The sequence below is a fragment of the Neodiprion virginianus genome, chromosome 2 (genome assembly GCF_021901495.1).
Source record: "Neodiprion virginianus isolate iyNeoVirg1 chromosome 2, iyNeoVirg1.1, whole genome shotgun sequence".
In the NCBI taxonomy this organism is placed as follows: Eukaryota; Metazoa; Arthropoda; class Insecta; order Hymenoptera; family Diprionidae; genus Neodiprion; species Neodiprion virginianus.
This window is the reverse complement of record NC_060878.1, coordinates 21,453,671-21,467,426: the sequence shown is the minus strand read 5'-3', so window position 1 is coordinate 21,467,426 and position 13,756 is coordinate 21,453,671. Positions and strand designations below refer to the sequence as shown.

At 42.5% G+C, this 13,756-nt stretch overlaps 1 long non-coding RNA gene across 1 annotated transcript; it reads left to right on the top strand.

Annotated features, from left to right (window-relative positions):
* Positions 1-2,021: 2,021 nt before the first annotated feature.
* On the top strand, positions 2,022-10,316 carry LOC124299392 (uncharacterized). The gene is made up of 2 exons (XR_006906992.1): positions 2,022-2,061; positions 10,063-10,316. It is a non-coding gene; the product is annotated as an uncharacterized LOC124299392 (long non-coding RNA).
* The last annotated feature ends 3,440 nt before the right edge of the window (positions 10,317-13,756 follow it).

The following is a 13,756-nucleotide window of genomic DNA, read 5'->3' as shown; positions in this document are numbered from 1 at the left end:
TGTGTCAAACGACCGCTACTCATTGTTTATTTCACGCACTGAATCAACTCGATTAATAAGAACTCAAGATCGCGCTTCTGACACCAAATGTAACGTACTTTGACGTTACGTTAATAAAATATGGATCCGCGAGTTTACTTATTATCAAATCAAAAGAAATCAAGAGCGTGAATAGAATATCGTGAAAAATGCTTTTAATGCAAGATACGAGTTTCTCATTTGAAGTCTAAAACAAGACTGTTTTTACAATAATGTAGGTTGGCGCAGCAACCTTATTCTTTTTCAGGACATGAGAGGTTTATAAACGTCTTTTATCTATGCTGACTACTAGATCATTGAAGAGGGGGCAAAACAGGTGATTTCACCCTTTGTAACAATATATATACATACTGTAACGTTAAGTCTTTTCTGCCCCTCGTCGAGCGCTAATTTGTAACGCTAGATTTTGTTATTTTCGGACGAGGACTCACCGTTGACACTTTGGCGCGATTCTCTACTCATCCGCAATATTAAAACACAACAAAATAATTAAGTTGGGCGCCAGACGCATTAGCGTCGATTCTCAAATAATAATATAAATCAATAAAATTAACACAAGATAGTACAAAAGGGATAAGTAGAGAACCCGTTGTATGGCTGGCTAGGCACAGGTACGATCGCGTACATCCCGGTAGAGTGGCGGAGGTCAAGGCAGCTAGCAGTAATTCCAGAATTAAAGAAGATAACCAAATAAAGAATAAACTCCAGTTAAAAGGAAAATGAATAAGTCAGTCGATCATGTATTCTCGAGAAGGTTACATAAGTGAGATGTTATCGGTAGCGGTAGTAAATAAAACAGGTAATCGTTGTTTATAAAAATATCGGTAGAAAAGCAGTAAACGGTAGCTTTAACACGAGAGACGGTAGTTAACAGAGAAAAATAGACGTAGGCCGAGAGATGCGATATAATGCAAGAGTTGACTTAGAACTACACGTCACTGGGCGACGTGATCTTACCCAAGTTGCAAATGACACTACGAAAATTATTATTCTGTTAATTAGAACGAGAGAATTTTACTGCGATCGGTAGAAAACAACGAAACGGTAGTTCGGTAGAGGTACGACAAATTTACCATAAATCATAACCAAGATGAGAGATTGACAGTTAGTAACAATTTACTAAGTTGGCAAACGATCGACTCGGTAGCCTTCGGTAGAGTTATTCATACGGTAGATTCGATAACTTATAATCATTACATAATTGAGGAATTAAATAGTGAATTCCTAAACATAACTTTTGAGAGAATACCAAAATATAAAGTTATGAGAGTGAGAGAATTTCGGAGAATTTACAAAATAGAGAAATATACAAAAATACACCGCAATACAAAAGAATAGTTTACAGAACTTAATTTAACAAAATACAGGCAAATAAATAACAGGCAAAAATAGCATAAAATGGTCAATAATAATAAAGGAAAATGCGGTAATATCTAAAGGGTGATTCTACGCTCGCTTGTACTCCAAGGAACTCGATTTACGATACAATAGGTACAAAAATAAATAAAAATATAATAAGCAATAACGGAAATAAAATATGAAGCACACTACTATTACAAGAAGAATATGGAATAAAATATGAAGCCAATAGGGCTCAAAATACGATAGAAAGTACGGAAGCAAAATAATAGAGATTCACAAATAATTAGAAAAGTCATAGATACAAGAGATAATTATTTGGCAGTTACGAGGTCGCTCAGATACGAAAATAATGAATTACTGAAATCATGCAGCCACACGGCGGCTTACAGCAACTTTAACCGTGGACCATGATTCACGCAAAATCGATAAATATTACGAGAAAGAATAGAAATTGTGAGCAACTTCGTAACAGTACAATTCAAAGGCAAAAGCCTTACCTTAACGGTCGATCTCAGGCACACAAACTGATTTTAATTTAAATTATACTAAAGGATAACAAAACTGGGAAGGAAAGGAAAAGAGAAGGAAAAGAATTTAGAAAGATAAAGGTAGCGGTAGGATAGACGGTAGAACGATAGCGGTAAGATAGACGGTAGAACGGTAGCTTAAAACGGTAGAGAGGTCGGGAGAGCGATTGGAAAACTGAAGCTGTTCCTCAACAGGTCGAGCGTAGAATAGCAGGTCGTAGTTCAGCTCGCCGATCTCGCGGTTGTCGTGAGGTGATTCTTCTTCTTTGATTGGTCGCTTGACCCCCACCGCAAATAGGCCATCCCCCTGTGGCGAATATCGGTTACTGCGTGGTCGTACGTTTTCCAAAAATTACCGCTAGATGTTGTGCAATGTGCTGCTCGCGATTTCGTCGTTGACGCCAACTCGTACGGTTACATAGTCGCTCCAGTTTGCAGTCCAGGCTGCCTATCCTCGGGGACTTCTTCGACAGAGGCATACAGAGGGTGCCTCTCGGTCAAAGTTAGCGGGTGGAGAGTGACGCCTCATTGTTCACCTCCACCGGCTTTGGTACAGGCAGTAGCTAGCTGCCTGTACCTGAGGTCGTGCAGTCAGACGGTTGGCCAAACCGTGGACCACGACCCACACAATCGGTCCTCGTCGATAGGGAGGCGGCTAGTTCCTCTTTGAAGAACGATGCCCCCGGCCGCCGGGAGGATTTTTATCTCCCTGTTCACCGGCAGTCGAGGCGATACGGAAGGTTCGGATGGATGCTACCCCCAGGTGTATATAAAGGTGCACCAAGGTAGCCAGTGTAGTCTGGTGAGACCGTCAGTAGGCGAAGTCGTCGAGAGCTGCAAACGGTAGATAGTGGTCCCGTGTTGATCGGGAACGTAGTCGTCCAAGTACCTTGTTAGCTTGCGCCGAAGCGCGAAATAAAGAATTTACAGAAAAGAATTAGTTAAAAGTAAATATTGCCTATTTTGTATCGAGTTCGTTTGGAGTACCCTGCTGAGGACGCGTAAATTAAAAATAATAGCGGTTGTGTGCCCTTGTGACGGGCGATTCTGAAACGCCACGTTACAACTCCCTCCCCCCAGTGGGAGACCGGGCAGGTCTTCTACCTAGGTAAAGTCACGAAGGCTCTTATTAGAAATCATGGAGGCTGACCCGTAAACTGACGAATAATTGAATTCGTTGTCCATTGACAACACCAGCAAAAAGAATTAACGGAAATTACGTAAGAGACAATAGAAATGGAAAACGCGTATGCTTCGGTAGTTTTTAACGTATGATAGTGTGCGTCAGTTAATAAAATCAGAAAAGTATGGTAAAAGATCACACAAAAGGCGAGTTAGGTAATTTTTTTGGCTTGTACAACCGAGCGGTGATTGTTGGTTTTTGCTTTTGGTTTAAAAGTTTTGCCTTTACCTCAGTCAGTGACGGTTTTTGCGAGAAATCAGTTGATATAGAGGGTTGTTTAGAGTGATTACGAAACAGGTGACGTCGACGGAATAAGTCAGAATCGGAGTTTTTTCACGGTAGCTTAAATCGGTAGGAATAAAGTTAAATTTTTACGACCGTTCGAAACGGTAGAACTGAAGTAAAGTTTTGACGGTAGCTTAAATCGGTAGAAATGAAGTTACGCATTTGAGGATAAATCAAACGGTAGAAATAAAGTGGAATTTAGACAATGACTGGAACGGTGAAGGTAGAGTTAAGTTTTCCGATAGCTTAGCGTTGCGGAAATGAAGTTAGATCTTTACGGTAGGTTGACGGTAGCTGAAGACGGTAGAGACGGTAGAGAAATTAACAAACGGTAGATAGACGATAGAAAAGAAAAATCGGTAGCGAGAAAGAAAAATGAATTTACGTGAATTTAGTAAAACTGAAAGGTCGAAATAGAATTTTGAATTAAATAGGCCGAAATGGAATTTAGAAAAGAAATTTAACTGGAGGGCACTTAGGGTGGCCGATTCTTAGGCTAAGTTTTATAGGTCTTTTAGGTCTTTTACATGCACTTTTCCCACTACATTATTCCCATCTACTTGTTGTAGTTCAACCACCACCGGAGAGAGAAAACGGGAGATTCGATAGGGTCCATTAAATTTTGGCACCAGTAATAACGGGTAGCTAAACGGCGGTAGGTTTTCTCTATTCCCGGATGACCGGATTGAGGGTCATCGTGAGCTCCTTGTAAAACGGTTTCGCGTTGCTCTTCGGGTATGACTAATTTCCAATCGTTTAGGTCTTGTACTACTGTACCGATTAAAGGATCTGTGCGTCGAACGTATAGATGACCAGTCTCTATTTTCCAATCCGGGAACTTTCCGGGAGTGTTTTCGACGTCGCGTTTCCGGCGGTCGTACCAGGTTAATTGATCTGGTACGATAGTGGCGGTAGCTTCATCGGCGGTAGAAAATGAATTTAAAACGACATCAGGTTCCGGGATTCGGGAGAGGGCGTCCGGCACGTGATTCAAGGCGCCTTTACGGTATACGGTAGTGAAATCATAGCCAAGTAATTCTAGTGACCATCTAGCTAATCGACCGGTAGGATTCTTTCGCTTGTGAAGCCATTGGAGGCTGCTATGGTCGGTCACGACCGTGAAATGGTACCCTTCGATATACGGGCGGAATTTTCCGATTGCCCAGATAACGGCAAGGCATTCTAGTTCGGTAGCAGAGTACTTCCTTTCGGCATCCGATAGGGTTCTGCTCGCGTATGCGATCACGTGTTCTCCGTCTTGGTCGGTTTGAGTTAAAACGGCGCCTAGTCCGCAATTGCTAGCATCGGTTTGTACTACGAAAGGAATATTGAAATCGGGGCACGATAGCGTCGGAGCGGTAGTTAATCGGTTTTTAATTTCTTCAAAAGCAAGAGATTGCGATTCAGCCCAAGTCCATAATTGGGTTTTTCGCAAAAGCCGCGTCAGTGGTTCGGTTATCGAGGCAAGATTTGGAATAAACCTTCGGTACCAAGAAGCCATTCCTAAAAATCGACGTAGTTGTTTTACCGTATGTGGAACCGGATAATTTACAACGGGAGCTATTTTGTCTGGGTCTATTTGTAACCCATATTCGTTAACTAGAAAGCCGAGATATTTAACTTCAGCGCAACAAAATTCACATTTATCAGGGTTGACCGTGAGGTTCGCGTGTCGGATAGTTCGTAAAACGCACCGTAACCATTCGAGATGTTCGTCAAATGTTTTTGTGGCGATGATAATGTCGTCCAGATAGGCGAAAGCGTATGGGTCCATGTCTGGTCCAATTAAGCGATCTAACAACCGTTGGAACGTAGCCGGTGCTCCGGTTAATCCGTACGGCGTTCGCGTAAAGTGAAAAAGTCCTTTACCGGGAACAATGAAAGCAGTTACCTCGCGACTCGCTTGAGTTAAAGGGATTTGAAAATATGCCTGACTTAGGTCGATAGTCGAAATATACCGGGCGGATCGAAGTTTGTCCAGAATGCTGTCCATTCGCGGTAGCGGATACGCGTCCTTTTTGGATGCCTGATTTACCTGCCGGAAGTCAATACAAAAACGGTAGGAGCCATTTGGTTTTTTAACCATTACAATCGGACTTGCCCATTCGCTATGCGAGGGTTCGATAATTCCGTTAGCGAGCATTTTATCAACCTCCTCATCGATAGCTTCTTGTATTTTTGGCGATACTCGATACGCTCGTTGCCTAATCGCGGGATGGTCACCTACGTCTATGTGGTGCGTGGCCAAATTAGTCGCACCTATTTTATCGGACGCTGGAGCTATCTCTGTTTTTAATAAATTCCGTAATTTGACGGTCTGCTCGTCGTTCAGAGCTACAATTCCGTTGCATTGGGTATCGGGAGTAAATCGGGAGTGTGTTTGAAATTTATAAGTTACGGGAGAATTATGCTTGAATGACCAGTTAGGTTCTGTGAAATCTACTATTATGTCAAATGTGTGAATGAAATCTAGACCTATTATGCAATCAAAGCTAAGGGAAGGTATAACGCGGACGTGAATATCGCGGGTAGTTCCTTCCAATTCTATCGGCACGATTATTTCACCCGTGACGTCAGCCTTTCGGCCAGCGGCCGTTACGACTGCTCCGCTATGAGATTTTTGAATTAGAAAGCCTCTCGATTCGATCAATGCCGAAGTTTTTAAATTTACAAAGGTTCGTGATGAACCGCAATCAAACAAGGCCATTACACGTAAATCGTATATTTTGAGAATCAGAAACAACAGTGGTTTCCCGTGAAGCGGGTAGACTGGACTGCAGAAGTCAGTTTGTTCAATAGGTGGACCGGTAGTAGTATTAATAATGTCGGTAGTATTAATAATTTCGGTAGCATCAATATCTTTGGTAGTATTATCAATTTCGGTAGTATTAATAATTTCGGTAGTATTAATAATTTCGGTAGTATTATTAATTTCGGTAGCTAAAGAACAAGGTCTGATAATTTGTTCGAGCGAGGTTTTGGGCTCTATTGTGAGTCTGGGTTCCGAGGTTGCCCTTGCGCGCGGTTCCCGTGGTAGTTTTCCGCACACCGGGGACATGTGGCTCGGGTATATCCTGTCAATCCGCACGTGAAGCAGAATTTTGTGCGGGGTGCGGTGCACTGTCTCTGATGATGACCAGGTTGCTGGCAATTGTAACACACAAATCTGGAGCTTGTGCGTGCAGTTATTTGTTCGGTAGACGGTAGAAATGGATTGGAACCGGTAGATGGAGCGGTAGAAGTTACAGGCGAGTTAACGTTATTCGGATTTTCATTTTGACGGTAATGATTCCGGTGGCCGGTATTATTCCTAGGTGGTCGTTGGTTATAACGCGGGTTAGGTCTAGGATCCGGGGGTCTTCTATTGATGTTCAGGTTTGATCGATTTTCTCGAATAGGTGTTCTATACGCAGCATTAACATCATCGTTTGGTTCGTCCCCTAGATGTAAGTTGGCTAACGCGAATCGCGATTGACGAGAGTTAGCGCGTGTTCCGCGATATGCTAGTTCCGGTAGCAGTGAGTTTTCGGGAATCGGTGGTACGTGATATCTGTTACTAGCCGCAAAACTCGTCTCTAATTGTCGGGCGATATCCTCTAAATCATCCAGATCTTCGAGCTCTCTTCTTCTTATCAATACTTGAAAGCGCGGTAGCAGGTTTCGATAGGCATAATCCATCTCCTCGTCGTGTGAGAATCTGGGATTTAATCGATTAAAATACGAACGCATATAGGTAAGGTAATCAACGACTGACTCGTTTTCGCCTTGCGTACGGTTACGGATCTCTTCACGCAATGTGAATTGTAAATTCGGATCGCCGAACCTATAACGCCAAGCGCGTTCAAAATCGGAGAAATCGTGCCATTGAGGGCGTTTGTTTCGGAACCAGTATAAAGCTACTCCAGAGAGGAAAAACGGGAGACTGTTAAGAATATCATTATCGCGTAAATTAAACAAAGTTCTACCCTCCTCTATTCGCGTTAAGAAAGCTTCGGAATCTTCATTACGCGTTCCTGCAAATCTTAGATTCCATTTTCGCATAGCCTCGTGTGCGGCGAGCGTATTTGGGGTGTTATTATTAAAACGCGGCATGTTATGATGGAACGAGGGAGCTTCGCGACGCGGTGTAAAACTAGGCGGTATCGGGAGGTATTCTCGCGCAGTGTCTATATTTTGCGTTCGGTGTTCCAAAGAACTTCTAACATCGATAGCCGGAGCGCTGTTTTGGTTCGACAATGAATCATGCATATCACCGGGAGAAGTATTATTTAACGACCTATGACTTTCCGTGCTTATTCTGATTTCACGCGTCGATTGTGGGCTTTGCCTCTCGTCCGTCGGTATTTGTAAAGACGAGGGGTCGGCTTCGGCGCCAAGCATCGTTTTATCGGGAGTCGCAGGATCAGTCATTTCTCCGCGAGAAATTCGGTAGAATCGGATTAAACGATCTCGTAAAGTCGGTAAAGTTCCTTCTGCTGATAATGCACGCTGTCTTAGCTCGTGACGTAATTCCGCTGCAGTTAACAAATATATCCACGCGTCCTTTACAGACGGCAACGAAGGCATGTATTGTTGTTTACTATTTACAAAACTGCTTGTAACGAACACGGATGATCCTAAGTGTCAATACGCGGTCACGAACAATAAACACGGTCTCGCTCGTGAGTTGTCAACAACTATTGCGGGTGAATAAAAAAAATTGTTTGCGCCGCACGCTGCTCTCCGCGAACAATGCGTCGGCTAGAAGTAAGACTCGCGGGGGATTATACCGTCGTTGGAATAATATCTTTAATCCGGGACGTTCCGTCCGCTAAATATTTAAATATTTGGGGTCGATTGGTCACTCAATATCAACTGTTTTTCCAGATCTTTTTGAATCTTTAGGTTAGTAACTGACTGAATAAAAGCGGGAAAAGGTTTCTTTTGTTAATGATAATTTCTCTCTTTCACTCTCTCTCTCTCTTATTCTCTCTCAAGTTTTTAATTGAATTATTAACTGAAATTTTTCTGAGCTGGCCTTTTGTGGGCCCCACGTTGGGCGCCAATTTGTAACGTTAAGTCTTTTCTGCCCCTCGTCGAGCGCTAATTTGTAACGCTAGATTTTGTTATTTTCGGACGAGGACTCACCGTTGACACTTTGGCGCGATTCTCTACTCATCCGCAATATTAAAACACAACAAAATAATTAAGTTGGGCGCCAGACGCATTAGCGTCGATTCTCAAATAATAATATAAATCAATAAAATTAACACAAGATAGTACAAAAGGGATAAGTAGAGAACCCGTTGTATGGCTGGCTAGGCACAGGTACGATCGCGTACATCCCGGTAGAGTGGCGGAGGTCAAGGCAGCTAGCAGTAATTCCAGAATTAAAGAAGATAACCAAATAAAGAATAAACTCCAGTTAAAAGGAAAATGAATAAGTCAGTCGATCATGTATTCTCGAGAAGGTTACATAAGTGAGATGTTATCGGTAGCGGTAGTAAATAAAACAGGTAATCGTTGTTTATAAAAATATCGGTAGAAAAGCAGTAAACGGTAGCTTTAACACGAGAGACGGTAGTTAACAGAGAAAAATAGACGTAGGCCGAGAGATGCGATATAATGCAAGAGTTGACTTAGAACTACACGTCACTGGGCGACGTGATCTTACCCAAGTTGCAAATGACACTACGAAAATTATTATTCTGTTAATTAGAACGAGAGAATTTTACTGCGATCGGTAGAAAACAACGAAACGGTAGTTCGGTAGAGGTACGACAAATTTACCATAAATCATAACCAAGATGAGAGATTGACAGTTAGTAACAATTTACTAAGTTGGCAAACGATCGACTCGGTAGCCTTCGGTAGAGTTATTCATACGGTAGATTCGATAACTTATAATCATTACATAATTGAGGAATTAAATAGTGAATTCCTAAACATAACTTTTGAGAGAATACCAAAATATAAAGTTATGAGAGTGAGAGAATTTCGGAGAATTTACAAAATAGAGAAATATACAAAAATACACCGCAATACAAAAGAATAGTTTACAGAACTTAATTTAACAAAATACAGGCAAATAAATAACAGGCAAAAATAGCATAAAATGGTCAATAATAATAAAGGAAAATGCGGTAATATCTAAAGGGTGATTCTACGCTCGCTTGTACTCCAAGGAACTCGATTTACGATACAATAGGTACAAAAATAAATAAAAATATAATAAGCAATAACGGAAATAAAATATGAAGCACACTACTATTACAAGAAGAATATGGAATAAAATATGAAGCCAATAGGGCTCAAAATACGATAGAAAGTACGGAAGCAAAATAATAGAGATTCACAAATAATTAGAAAAGTCATAGATACAAGAGATAATTATTTGGCAGTTACGAGGTCGCTCAGATACGAAAATAATGAATTACTGAAATCATGCAGCCACACGGCGGCTTACAGCAACTTTAACCGTGGACCATGATTCACGCAAAATCGATAAATATTACGAGAAAGAATAGAAATTGTGAGCAACTTCGTAACAGTACAATTCAAAGGCAAAAGCCTTACCTTAACGGTCGATCTCAGGCACACAAACTGATTTTAATTTAAATTATACTAAAGGATAACAAAACTGGGAAGGAAAGGAAAAGAGAAGGAAAAGAATTTAGAAAGATAAAGGTAGCGGTAGGATAGACGGTAGAACGATAGCGGTAAGATAGACGGTAGAACGGTAGCTTAAAACGGTAGAGAGGTCGGGAGAGCGATTGGAAAACTGAAGCTGTTCCTCAACAGGTCGAGCGTAGAATAGCAGGTCGTAGTTCAGCTCGCCGATCTCGCGGTTGTCGTGAGGTGATTCTTCTTCTTTGATTGGTCGCTTGACCCCCACCGCAAATAGGCCATCCCCCTGTGGCGAATATCGGTTACTGCGTGGTCGTACGTTTTCCAAAAATTACCGCTAGATGTTGTGCAATGTGCTGCTCGCGATTTCGTCGTTGACGCCAACTCGTACGGTTACATAGTCGCTCCAGTTTGCAGTCCAGGCTGCCTATCCTCGGGGACTTCTTCGACAGAGGCATACAGAGGGTGCCTCTCGGTCAAAGTTAGCGGGTGGAGAGTGACGCCTCATTGTTCACCTCCACCGGCTTTGGTACAGGCAGTAGCTAGCTGCCTGTACCTGAGGTCGTGCAGTCAGACGGTTGGCCAAACCGTGGACCACGACCCACACAATCGGTCCTCGTCGATAGGGAGGCGGCTAGTTCCTCTTTGAAGAACGATGCCCCCGGCCGCCGGGAGGATTTTTATCTCCCTGTTCACCGGCAGTCGAGGCGATACGGAAGGTTCGGATGGATGCTACCCCCAGGTGTATATAAAGGTGCACCAAGGTAGCCAGTGTAGTCTGGTGAGACCGTCAGTAGGCGAAGTCGTCGAGAGCTGCAAACGGTAGATAGTGGTCCCGTGTTGATCGGGAACGTAGTCGTCCAAGTACCTTGTTAGCTTGCGCCGAAGCGCGAAATAAAGAATTTACAGAAAAGAATTAGTTAAAAGTAAATATTGCCTATTTTGTATCGAGTTCGTTTGGAGTACCCTGCTGAGGACGCGTAAATTAAAAATAATAGCGGTTGTGTGCCCTTGTGACGGGCGATTCTGAAACGCCACGTTACAATACATATATATGTATTGTAACCAATATTTTTCATATAAAGTTGAGGGTAAAACGATAGAACAATAATTGGTTACCCTGGCGCAGTCACTAACCTGAATAATTTGATAGAGAGAGAGATACTAAGGGAGAAAGATACGATTGTTGGGCGCCAGACGCACATGCGTCAAAAATAGATAATTAGAGAAAAAGACAAAGGTAAAGGTGAAGGTAATAGATAAAGGTGAGGTCAGGTTCTACGACGGTTTTGCACAGTTCGCTCAGAAAGACAAGATAATGGTAGAGGGGCGGAGTCGAATCCAATAGATAAAATAAGAAACAGGTGAAGCAGGAATAATATCAAATATATTAAACAAGAAGCGATAAGTTTAATGACAAGCAAGTAGCTGAAGAGATTGAGATACAATTACGATAAATGCGATCATTAACAATATTCACAGCCAGAGAAAAGTTAAGCGAGAGAGTTAACAATTAACGGAACGTTTTCCGAATAAGCGGGAAATATGCGCAAGCTCGCGAAACTAACGGTAATGATTAACACGGTTTCATGATAGATAGGCAGAACAGAAAAAGATATACTGTACTTGAATTAAGCGGTAAGCATATAAATCATAAAATATGAGAAGCGATTATAAACACATGCGAAATACAAAAATTGTGATAGTTATCACATTACCAGAATGATCAGAAATAGGCAGACAGGGAATTATGAATTACAAGGTAAATTCAAGCGACAGGTCAAAATAGGAAATTATCATAAGATATAGGTACTAAAAGATAATACGTAGTCTCTAGTTTGCGGTAAGTGCGAGAGAAAGAGAGATAATATTCGGTACGATAAAAGGTAATTCAAGATAAGGTAAACATTATTCAAGATAATTGATATGCAACGTACAGCAAACCAAATAGACTACGGACAACTACGATCAGCGATATTAGCGAAGAAAATAGTGAAAAAGATGTTATGCGATACGGCACAATACTCCAATGTCAAATGAACGACGAGCGGGACCGCGCAGCGATATAAGATCGCTCCCGCGGTACACTCACTAAGATACGATAATCAACGATAATAGGTAAAGAGACAGATAGAAACTAATCAGAGAAAATATAACAAAATAGCAATGCTCAGTAGCTAAGATAAAAATTGATCCTTCAACGGAACGCGCTGCTAGACAGCGATATTAGACACTCAAATATTCCAGAAGAGAAAGATAATAAAATAAACAATAGTCACTACAATGCGTAAGTAATAGTCAACTAGTCGCGAAGTTACTTGCAATAAGACAGAGAGAGGGACAAGATAAGAGATAAGAGAGAATAAGGTACGAGCCCAGGTGGCTCAAGCAGACCAACTGCAAGATAAAGAGAAAAGATACGAGCCCAATTGGCTCAAGCAGACCAACTGCAAGGTAAAGAGAGAAAGAGATAAAGGTAAAGGTACGATATATTGCAAGTAATCTCGTGGCTTCACAAAATAGAAAAGGAACCTCACTTACTTAAACGAAGATATAACAGGTACTAGAGAATGCGATGCGATACAATAGCGGTACGACGAACTTTGGTAGCGATAATAAGAACACGTCTGTTAGTATCAGTAACTGAACGTAGAGTGACGAGATGAGCGATGATCCTGATTTTCGTCGAGCTGCTGTCACGTGATTCTTCCTAAAATTTGCGGTATTCTAATTGGACCAACAGGTCGCGTAGGTCCGGTCCACGGGTAGGCGGCGATAATCCCTCGCCGCTTGTTTTTCTTCTCCCTCGACGACAGGTATCGAGGTATCGGGACGTCGGAAGGTGGTTAGAGATGTTTTTCCTTCAGCTGTGCGGTATCGTTGATGAGAGGGGAGGTCGTACTGCTCATGTGTTGCGATATTGAGGTGTGCGGCAATATTACGTCACCGGTCCTTTGGACTTTCGATCGACTGTAACTCACTCCTTGCTTTACTGGTACTCCCCGTTGTAGCTATTTCGTCGGCGCTGCATCCCGGCCCTCGCTCATCGAAGCCCTCATGCCGGAACGATCTGGTGGTGATGGCCCTCAACCCGGATCCCCACACCAGATCCACCAGATCCACGTGGTCAGCATATGATTAGCCTATTCCACGCCGCGGTCCTTCGATAGGACAGTTTGTCAAGAGAAAACCGTCCTCTATTTGATAGTCAACGACTAAGTAGATGTTAGGGTCGGTTCAGCTCCAGGCTGATAAGTATCGTCAATGGGAGGCTTTGTTGTGTTTTTGACGTACAGCCCCGTACGCCGCCTAACGATGCATCCGAGCGGTAGAAGCATTCGTTCGTGGTTCGGCTCCTGGCCGATAAGTCTCGAATAGTTGAAGGTGCTGTTTGTGCATCACGCACGACCCTGTTCGACAACCAGATAGGCGTCCATCGGGAGTGGTTTCAGCGGTATTCGTTCGTCTGTAGTCGGTTGTGGTCGATGTTGAACTGGTACTTGACCCCTGTCAGGCAGTGTCCTGGTATCTTGACGCGAAGGTCTCGCGGATGGTTCTCGTAGAGCATTACAGAATTAGAAAATAGCATACAGTTAGCTCAGTAAAGAGAATTCAACTTGAAGATAATTAGTCGTTCATTTTTGGAGTATTGGCCTCAGACGTGCTTTCGTTATTTTTAGCGATATCTGCACCTAGGGAAATGCGATAATTAAACAAAGTGACGTGGTACGAAATACCACGTCACAACTCCCCC